Source organism: Echinops telfairi, unplaced genomic scaffold (assembly GCF_000313985.2).
Source record: "Echinops telfairi isolate 266 unplaced genomic scaffold, ASM31398v2 ScPeMD7_7468;HRSCAF=8506_0, whole genome shotgun sequence".
Classification (NCBI taxonomy): domain Eukaryota; kingdom Metazoa; phylum Chordata; class Mammalia; order Afrosoricida; family Tenrecidae; genus Echinops; species Echinops telfairi.
In genome coordinates, this window is record NW_022111369.1 from 91,949,173 (window position 1) to 91,959,761 (window position 10,589).

The window sequence follows — 10,589 nt, forward strand, 5'->3', positions numbered from 1 at the left end:
ACACTAGCAGACATGGAAAAGAAAATATACATACTAAGGGAGAAGTTTTTATTTTATAAAATCTGGTATCTTTTATCTATAAATTATGCCAGAAAATTACTCTTGCCACACAAATTCTTGGTAATAATTTTGGTAATGATTTTGATAGTATGACAGATATGTCATTTTTTAACAGAAATCATCTTTTTCCTTTTCTTTTAAAATTCTAAAATTCTAGTAGAATGTCAATTAATTTTCAAACCCTAATAATAAATTACTTATGATGTAGCTAAACCTTGCCACAGATATTTTAAAACAAGCAAATCACAGAATTCATGGGTATTCACCCATGGTAAATGAATTTTCATTTTGTTTAAAGAAATTTTCATATGACTTATTAATTTTGATTGTTTTATTTTCAATACATCTGTCATGATGCATATCACATATCACCTTCAAAAAATAGGAGTAAAATAGTTATAATACCACTATACCCTATAGTGGTTCTCATTATCACTTTCTTCTTTCCAAAACTAAGTTTTCAGATTGCTACTAGATTAAACTCTTTCTTATTGTATTCTAAATCTTGATATCACTTGGTATCAGCATGTTCTAAGTCTCAAGAAACAGATGCCCAATTGAGATTTAAAAAAAATAAAGCATTTATGATATAAAGAAGTATGCAGGGTGAATTGATTACATGAATCATTGTTTCCAAGCACCTACGTGTTAGTCTGGGTAGACAAGAGAAATAATTCATAGACACTCATGTGTATAAGCAAGAGCTTTATATCAGAGTAACTGTACGTTAAGAAAACATTCCAGCCCAGTCCAGTTCAAGTCCATATGTCTTATATTAGCCCATGTGTCTGATACCAATCTATAAAGTCCTCTTCAGACTCACGCAACACATGCAATGATGCCAAATACAGGAAGGTCACAGGCCAGTGGGTAGAAAGCCTTGTTGATCCAGTGACAGTTAAAGCATTTCAGTGCTGGCAGGGGTCTCCACATAGCTTCTTCAACCCTAGGGCTCCAGCACAGCTTCATGTGTCTTGTAAACAGGAATTTCTCGCTGGGAGTGTGCCAGTTTATCTCCTTAGTGTCTCCAAATGAGGTCATCAAGCTGCTACTTGATTGACAGGCTAAATTCCACTCCTTCATGCTTAATAGCCTCAAGCGGACAAGAGATTATGTAACTTCCACTCCTATGTTTGTCCCATCAATTACATCCTAAATACACCGAGTTCAATTCCCTATAAAGCATATTCCTCTCTTTATTGCAAAGAGATAACTGCTCTCACTGAATGTTATAGGCCTTCTCATTCAGTTTTAACATTAAAGAGGACCAACATAGATTTGGCTGATAGAACTTAGCAAAAAAATAACATATGTTCATGTCTCAATTCCTGCTGTAACTATTGAGAAAAATCATACTGTAAAAGGTCCTCACTATATTTTCTTTTCTTAACATTTTCCATTGTCTACAGGATCCATTGTCATGGGATGGTTTGCTAATGAAAATAACATATAACAATAGCTTTAATAATACAAAAGATGATACATGGCATAGCTGAGTCAATACAATACATTAAAGTTTCCTATGATTTACCATTCTGTTTTTTTTTTTTACATACCTATTACTATCACAAGGGGGAAGTATTCACACCAATCACAGCTGAATATAAAAAGAGTGATCAGCATGCAGATTAAGTTCCCATATTTTTGGTAGTAGTTGATGATATTACAGTACATGATTTTACATTTTTCCAGTAATTATAATTTGTGAAGTGTTGTTTTACCTTCAATACTGCTGATTTCAACACAGTAGCTGCTCTCTAAATATGTGTGACTGGTCTGCAAAAGTACAATATGGCATCAACCCTGTCATATACATCTGTGTTTGTACCAGGTGTATATGATGGAGTTGGTGCAAATGATGTCATCACACCAGGTACTCATATGTGTGCATATCTGCATGCATGTGGACCCACTTGGAGACAGAGGAGCAGTGTCTTGGTTCCTAAGACCATTGGACATATGTGTTTTCCGATGATCTTAGGCAACCCCTGTGAAAGGGTCATTCCGCCCACAAAGGAGTCACGACCCACTGGTTGAGAACCACTGTTATATACAATAGAGTAAAACACCACCGAGTCTTTCAGAATGCTTGCAACTGTTGTTATTTTTGAGCCTATTGCTGCTACCATTGTGTTACTATGTCTTGTCAAATGTATTCCTCTTTTTTGCTTCCTTCTACTTTACCAAGCACATTGTCATTTTCTAGAGACTGGTCTCTCCTGATAAGAGGTCCAAAAGGTGAGATGAAGCCTCATAATCCTTGCCTCTAAAGAGCATTCTGGTTGTGCTACTTCTAAGACAGACTGGCTTTTTATTTTGACAGTCTATGATACTTTCAATAATCTTCACCATGACCACAATTCAAATTCATAGATTCTGCTTTAGTATTCTTTATCCACTGTCCAAATTTCCCATGGATATTAGGCCATTGAAAATATCATGGCTTGGGTTTGGTGCACCTTAATCCTCAAAGTAATAGCCTTACCTTTCAACAAGTCCTAGCCTTGAATGTGATGGGACTGACATAGTTCAAGGACATACCTCAGGAGTAACTAGGTGAATTCGCATAGCTAATGGTTTCATTACACAATTACTTTATTTTTTTTATATGTGGATCATACAACTTTTACATCAAAGGAATGCATGCTGAATCATTGAGTAATGTTAAACTTTTATTAATTAAGATAAAATTTGATCGATACTTTGTGAGATGCATGTGCTAGTGTACTCTGGATGTAGAAGAGGTAGGCTGAGGCATGAAAAATGTTGTCTTTGGCAAATTTATTTTATTATGTGATTTTTGGAAACATGGTATGACCCAAAGTGCACCCTGCAATGGCTGCACACATTTGGTCAAGTTTTTTTGCATCAACCTCTAAATCTATTAAAAGGGAAATGCTTTCCAAATGGTTGGAGCTGTGTGCCATCCAACATACCACGTCTTCCTGGCTTGTTCTTCAGAAGAAAAGTTTTCTTCCTATTCTGTTGATTCTAAGTCCACAGTATGTTGTCCAATGACCCCAAACCTGAAGGATAGGTGGGCACATTGACGCCAATTGCTGCAGTTCTGCATCGTAAAGATGTGTATAATGACAAAACAATAAGGAAACACACCAATCAATGCCGCATTTGAGAGAGCACTTTCCCAATCGTGTTTCTTCCACAGTTCCAGTCAGAGTGCCCCATAATCACATTTTACATATCACCATTCTTCCTGAATTTGTCATTTCTGACTGGCCAGTCAAAATGGCCAATTCATTGAAAATGGCCAATTTATCAGTCCATGTCAGCTCACTAATACTTAGGGTCTGAATGGTTTCCATTTTTACTTTGATGACTTGAATCATAGTGTCTGCATTCCAAGTTCCAATTATCAATAGATGTTTGCAGCTGTTTTTTCAACCTTCTCATTTAAAATTTTCCCCATCAGCAAATGAAAGTCCCTAAGGCTTTATTGCATTCACATCATTATAATTGACTATATTTGAGAAGGTAGCATATCCTTAGTCCCATTTTGAATTCCGTCTGACCTGAGGGCCTCATCTTCTGGCACTGTATCTGACAACATTCTGCTGTTATTCATAAGGTTTTCAGTTGCTAATTACTCAGAAATGGAAAGCTTATTCCATTTTCATAGTCTATTCTTTGGAAGTTCTGCTAAAAGCTGATGCTGCTTCCGGAATTTGAAATACCAGTAAGATAGCTTCTAGCATCACAGAAACACACAAGCCACAGAGTATGAAAACAAGACAAGTGGTGGATCTAATCCTTTGCAGAGTCACAAATACCTTATTTGCATGCATTCCTGCCCAATAATTATAGGGGAGTGACAAAGTTTATAGCTATGATAGTCACATTAAGTAATTCACAGCACTGCTCATTTACAACATGATGACTAATTGCTACCACTATTTCATTTTTGATTGCCCACATGATAAGCTAAAAGGATACTGAGAGAAAAATAAATGAAAGAAAGGAAAAGAAAAGTATATTACAAAGTCCAGATATCTGCGTCTTCATAGTGAGAATGTTTGCTAGACTAATACACCGGCTTGACTGGAGGCTAGATCCCTGCAATGGGGATCATTGCATAAAGCTATGTCAGTCTTATGTCATTAAACTTTTAAACTCCATACATGATAACTATCTTATGTGACATATGACTCTATCATCTCAAGCACCTTTTTGATCATCTGACTCTCAGTTAGGAGAGGGAGAAAAACCTTAATATTATACTAGACTAAAAGAAATATCATCTGTTTGTTGGTTGCAGTCCTCGTTTAATGATTAAATAGCTTATCTGATTTTATATATTAAAATTCTATGGGTTTTAGTAGAAGTAATGCCACCCCACCCGACAGCCACCAGGATTGTACTCTATAGATGCAAAATAGACTTGACCAGCTCTGAAGCTGAGGAGAGCCTTTTGGGATAGTGCCTCTTTATAAGGATTTATCATTTAACTCTTGGCATAGCCCAACAACTACAAGCCATTGCTAAGATCACTTGGTTTAATCAAGACGCAAAGAATGTAAAAGACAAATGAAGCAATGTATAAATAAACAATGCAAATACATACTCTATGGTTAGGGATTATGTCAACTGGACACTCCAGGGTAATTGCTAAGGGCAGAGCCCAACCTACCAATCAGTTGCAGCTTTATGGCATCTCCTTGGGTGTGGTCTTTTGTATAAGAAAGAGACCTAATGGAGTCAAACTCTCTTTAGCTCTTTGCTTTCTGCTGGAGCTGAATGTCTTGTCTGTTTCCTCAATTTCTGATTGTACCTCTTTTCCATTCCAGGAGCTGTCAGTGGACTACAAAACGTGGATTCATTTGGTCAAGTTAGAATTCATGTTGCTTATGCATCAAGTAACCTGCTTCCTGTTCATTAGCTTCCACAATTCAGGAGAAGTCTGACATGAACCAGATTTTACAACTGTGTAAGCTATTTCTTGATATAAATCTCTTTCTGTATACAATGCATACAAGGGTCATTTGTTTTGTTTTTCTAGAGGACCCAACCTAATATACATACAATAGAATATTTCACATCTCCAAGCATAGTTATGAAGTGTCAATCACCTCAGGACATAGATGAGTATGGAAGATATTACGCTGAGCAAGGTTAGAAAATCCCATAAATCAAAGTACTGTTTGAGACCACTGTAAAATATATATTATATATATATATATATATATATACACATATATAAAGAAAAATGGTTTCACTCCAAAAGAAGACTTTGTTGGTTTCATTTTTTAACATAGAAGCCAGGAAGAGGAGGAAGTGAAAGTGGGGAAAAAAATAAGTACTGTTTATACTCATGTATAAGCCGAGTTTTTCAGCACATTTTTAATGCAGTCTTTGTGGTAAAATTAGGTACCTCGGCTGATATTCGGGTTGGCTTATACTCGAGTATATGAGGTAAATAATATTTATTTTAAAAACGAGTTAATTTGGTATGAGTTATAAAGCAAAGATGACAAACAGCTTCAGAATAATTGGAAGGTTATGAGGTTGACTCCTGAACAATTATTAAGGACTAGATTAGCCGTAGCTAGGAGATGCACTAGGATGTACAAATGAAGAAGAGGCATCGTGTGTTGCATTGTCAATACTGCCCAACAATGATCTATTACTATTGCATTAACCAAATTATAGATATACAAGCAATGCCAGATAAACGATTAGTGGCAAGATACATGCAATATAAATAAATATTGGTCACTTTGCAATTCAACAACATAAGCAAATGTTACATAAATATTTTCAGTTTCAAAAATTTGAAGAGTTCTTTCGACTTGGAGAGCCTCTTCTAAACTGCATGTGACTTCACAGTGGCCCATCTTTAGGGAACTTATTTTAATAAGTAACAACCTCTAATTAGTATATCAATATTGCATCATCTACATGGTTGATTCTAATTAACTCTGTGTCAATCAAAACAATTTAGTTGCCTAAATGTTTTAAATAAATATACAGGATGTTATTTGTAGAAGTGCTCTATTTGTAAATGGTTTTATAAGTAATGGTAAGCTTCTAACAAACTATCATTTAAGTCCTCATAAATATAGAATTGTGATGCATAAAATAATTATGTGTAACTGTAATTTCTCACAGAGTATGAAATTAATACCTGAGAATTTTGCTACAGTGCTTTTAGGTTACTATTTTAGCTAAACAATGGCAAATGAAGTATAAGAAATATAAAGACATACTCTTTGTAGTAAATATTTTCCACAATGAAATACACATAGTTCAGCAGCTAATTGTCACTTGTAGTAATTAATATGATTAAAATCTATTTTATTTTCAAATTGGATGGGCAGGAATGGCAAAAATAAGCATGTGAGCAAAAATATTAAAATACTGAAATATGAAAAATAATGTATCATCAAAGACTTTAAAGAAATATTAAAATTAATAATCTATCACTTAACTATTTTCTAAAATGATTTTAAGTTAAGCTCTTTAAAATAATTATATTACATAATCGTTTTGATTAATATTAAAGATTAATTTTTCCATTATTTTTAAGAACTTTTAAATATGCCATAAAATGTAAAAAGAGTGATTATTGTTATTCAGACTCTAAATTTAAGGATAATGTTGAGTTTCTAAAAGACAATGCGGGTTACCCAGAGTGGATTAGCTAATGGCCAGCAAAGATAATAATGTCTGACATCTGATATAGTAAAATAATTCCTTTCCTGGGCCTGTATCGTACTTAAAATTGCCAGCATTTTTTGAATTCAACTTTGAGGTGATTGCACCAAACAGTCTCTCTGAAGGTCTCCCACGACCAACTTGAGTGACTCTTTTACCAAACTTGATGTTCTCCTCTAGCAAGTGTTCCTCCTGATGATTAGTCAGATAATTTTCTGTTGTAAATCTTAAGAATTTTATTAGCTAATTTTGGGAATTTATTGTCATCTCTCTCTTCCTAGACTGTCTTAGTATTGAAGTTCTGCTGAAACCTGCCCACCAGCGGTAACTAAGGTGACATTTCAAATATCAGTGGCATAGCTTTCAGCATCATAGTGTGGATAGGTACCATTCAGGCCATGTGCCTCACAGAATGAAACACTGATCCGTCCTGTTCCAGCCTCACAATTGTTTCTATGCTTGAGTTAATTTTTGGATCATAGCAACACTGAAACCACAATAGACCACCAGCTGAAACACAGGCAGCAGATGAGAACTATTAGTCTGTGGTTTTCATTTCTTAAAAAGTTTTTATCTGGTTTTTGAAATGAGAATAATAGAGGTATTGGCCTATGTACATATAATTATATGGCAACACCATGTGGTAGTGGATGGATTTCAAGTCTCTGCTCATACTCTCCCTCAATGAAAGAAAATTTTGTTCCAAACAAATCAGCATTCTGACATGCTTACCCTCCTGACACAATAGCTGAAGACAAAGCGGGTGCATAAGCAAATGTGGTGAAGAAGGCAGATGGTGCCCGACTATTAAAAGATATAGTGTCTGGGGTTTTAAAGACTTGAAGTTAAGCAAGTGGCCATTCAGCAGAGAAGCAACAAGCCCACATGGAAGACGCACACATGTGGTGCGATAATGAGGAGTCATTGGGACTGGGTAATAAGCATCAGAAGACACATAACAAATAAACAAAATCACAGTATTGAGGACTGGCAAAGCAGAGACCCAGAGCCCATCTGTAGACAATAGAATAATCCACCCACAGAGGGGCCACAGGGAAGGGATGAGTCAACCAGGGTGCAGTAAAGCATTGATGAAACACAAAATATCCCTCTGGTTCCTTGAGGTTTCTTCACCACCCCCACTATCATGACCCCAGTACTGCTTCTGAATTCAGACTAGACTGGGGCTCATGACACATGGAACCCAGGAACAGGTGTGGGAATAGTGATACCAGAAGGGTTGTGATAAGGGAGGGGGGGAGGAAGGGAGAAAGGTGGAACAAATTGCAATAATCAGCACATAATCATACACCTTCTCCAGGGGGAAGAACACACAAACCAAGGGGGGACGGGAGAAAGCGGTTGATGTGAAATATGAAAATCATAATTTATAATCTACTGAGAAGGTATGAGGATGGGAGGGAGGGAAGATATGATAATATCTTTATTTTCTACCAAGGGGTATGAAGAGGGGTGGAAGTAAGGGAAGAGAAAACAAATTAGTTGCTGATACCAAGGGCTCCATTAGAAATGAATGAAGGCAACATATGTACAAACATGCCAGATGCAATCAATGTATGGATTGTAGCAAAACTTGTAAGAGTCTCCAATAAAAAAATGAAAAGAAAAATTAACTTGAAAGATAAAAGAAAAAATGAAATGAGAATAATAATAACCTCATCAAATTAGAAAGTCTACTTTCTGTTTTGTTTTGTTTTATGGAATAAACTTTATATGGAGAATGCTCTAAATATTTCAAGATCCTCGGTCATTGCCTTCTTCAGCCAGAGCCTTGGGGAGATTTTTGACTCTTCACCATGAGAATTTCAGATGGTTCTTGGCGTTGTAATGCACAAAAGTGTATCCTCTTTCCTTATCAGGACTGCATCCCCCTGAGTTTTTTAGCCCACACTTGGCCTCCAGAAATCTGTTTAAATTACCATTTGAAGTTGGTTTGTATAGTTCCAGTGCTTTCTGGTACAGGCAAACGGGTCTGTATGTGACTCACTGTTTCTATTAGTTGAGTAGCAGTTTACCGTGAGTCCTCATAATTTGCTTTGTTACTTCAGCTATTGGAAGAGTCCAAGAAAGGCCATTCTGTATCAGTTTCTTAAGCTTTCTCTTGGTGTAAAGATGCTAGTGACAACTCTGAAGCTCTTAACCCATTGCAGCGGAAACAAGATGATGGTAATATAGCTTTAAAACTGAAGTTTCCTTATTTTTAATTCTAGGAAACTACCTGTGAATTTCTTGCTGCACAGTGTGCATTATATCTTGTTTTCCCTTTGATCTTATTTAAGAATGCACATACATGAAAAACTGCATATTTATAAAACATAATTCTGATACAAATTTCAGCAATATTAATCATAACTATTCATGGTATTTCCAGCGGGCTTGGTAGTTTATTGGTTTACTAACCACAGGGTTAAGAGTATGAATCTACCGGCTGCTCTCCATAAAAACTCACCAGGGCAGTGCTAATATGTCCTCTAGGTCACTGAGAGTCAAAATTGACTTGATGGCAGTGTATATTGGTGATATACTGATAAGCACATATCCTTCAGAGCAGAACAATGTGATATATTTTTGGTTGCTATTGATTTCCTTGAAGTAATAATGATACTTTACGTGCATAGTTTTATAAGCTATCTCACAAAACAACAAAATAGAATTAAAAAAGAGGAGGTAGAAACAGCGAAATGAAAGAAGTCAAATGAAACCCTGTAAAGTTGTTCTCAATGTTATAAACAGATATATTTTTCTCAACGTAATAGTTATCCTTTATGCTGAATTTTTCATCAGAATATAAAGAATGCGTTTCAGTTATAAACCCTGAAATAATGGGATGTCAACTAGTTCTTTTTGGTGCAAAGACTGTTTTCTTCTCTTACTCTCTTGTTGCTTCCTGCAACATTCAATGTTTTGTCCATAGAATCTTTCAAGATTGTAGCTCAAGGCTAGAATTTTTGTTGAGTGCTTTCATTAAGAAATGCTGAGTGTGTTCTTCTTTGTTTTTTGAATGTTGGTCATTGCCTATTTCATTATGATATTTAGCTTTGTCTTCAGCAGCTTCCCTTTGTCCTCAATTGCAGAGTAGCTAAATTAAATGGAAGAAATTATGTGGTCAACAAGCTGACTAGAAAGATTCAAATGTCATTGTCTCTGACATGCACATTGAACTTTGTTTTCCTTGCTGTCTTTTTAATTACCTTGTGCTTTAATGAATGATGTTCACCCACAACTTATCAGGTATACTGGTATTAGAGTTCAAAGCATAACATGTGTTCTTGAAATATTTGAAATTCAGGTGGGATAGACTCAAGGTCATATTTTGGCTCTCATGCATTTGTTTTACTTTTCCTCAACTTTATCCTACACTTACATATGAGCAATAGATTGTCTGTTCTACCATCATCCCTTGTCTGGTTTTATCTGATAATGGTTTTGCTGATATTAAAATTCTGCAGCACCTCTTCTCACAGACGTAATACATTTGATTTCTATATATTCCACCTGGAGGTGTCCATGTGCATAGTCACCCTTTGTGTTGTTGAAAAATATATTTACTAGGAATAGGCTTTGGTTTTGCAAAATATTATTCTGTGATCTCTAGCTTCATTTCACCAAGTCCGTGTTTTCCATCTATTGTTCCTCTTTGTGCCCAACTTTGATGTTCTGATTGCCTATAATTATAATACATCTTGATTGTTAATTTATCAATCGACTAAAGCCCTTGGCAGAATGCCTTTATTTCTTCATTATTAGCTTTGGTGGTCAGTGCATAAGTTTGAATAATAGTTGTCTTGATTGGATCTCCTTGAAGGCGAATGGCCCTAATCCTATCATAGACGACATTG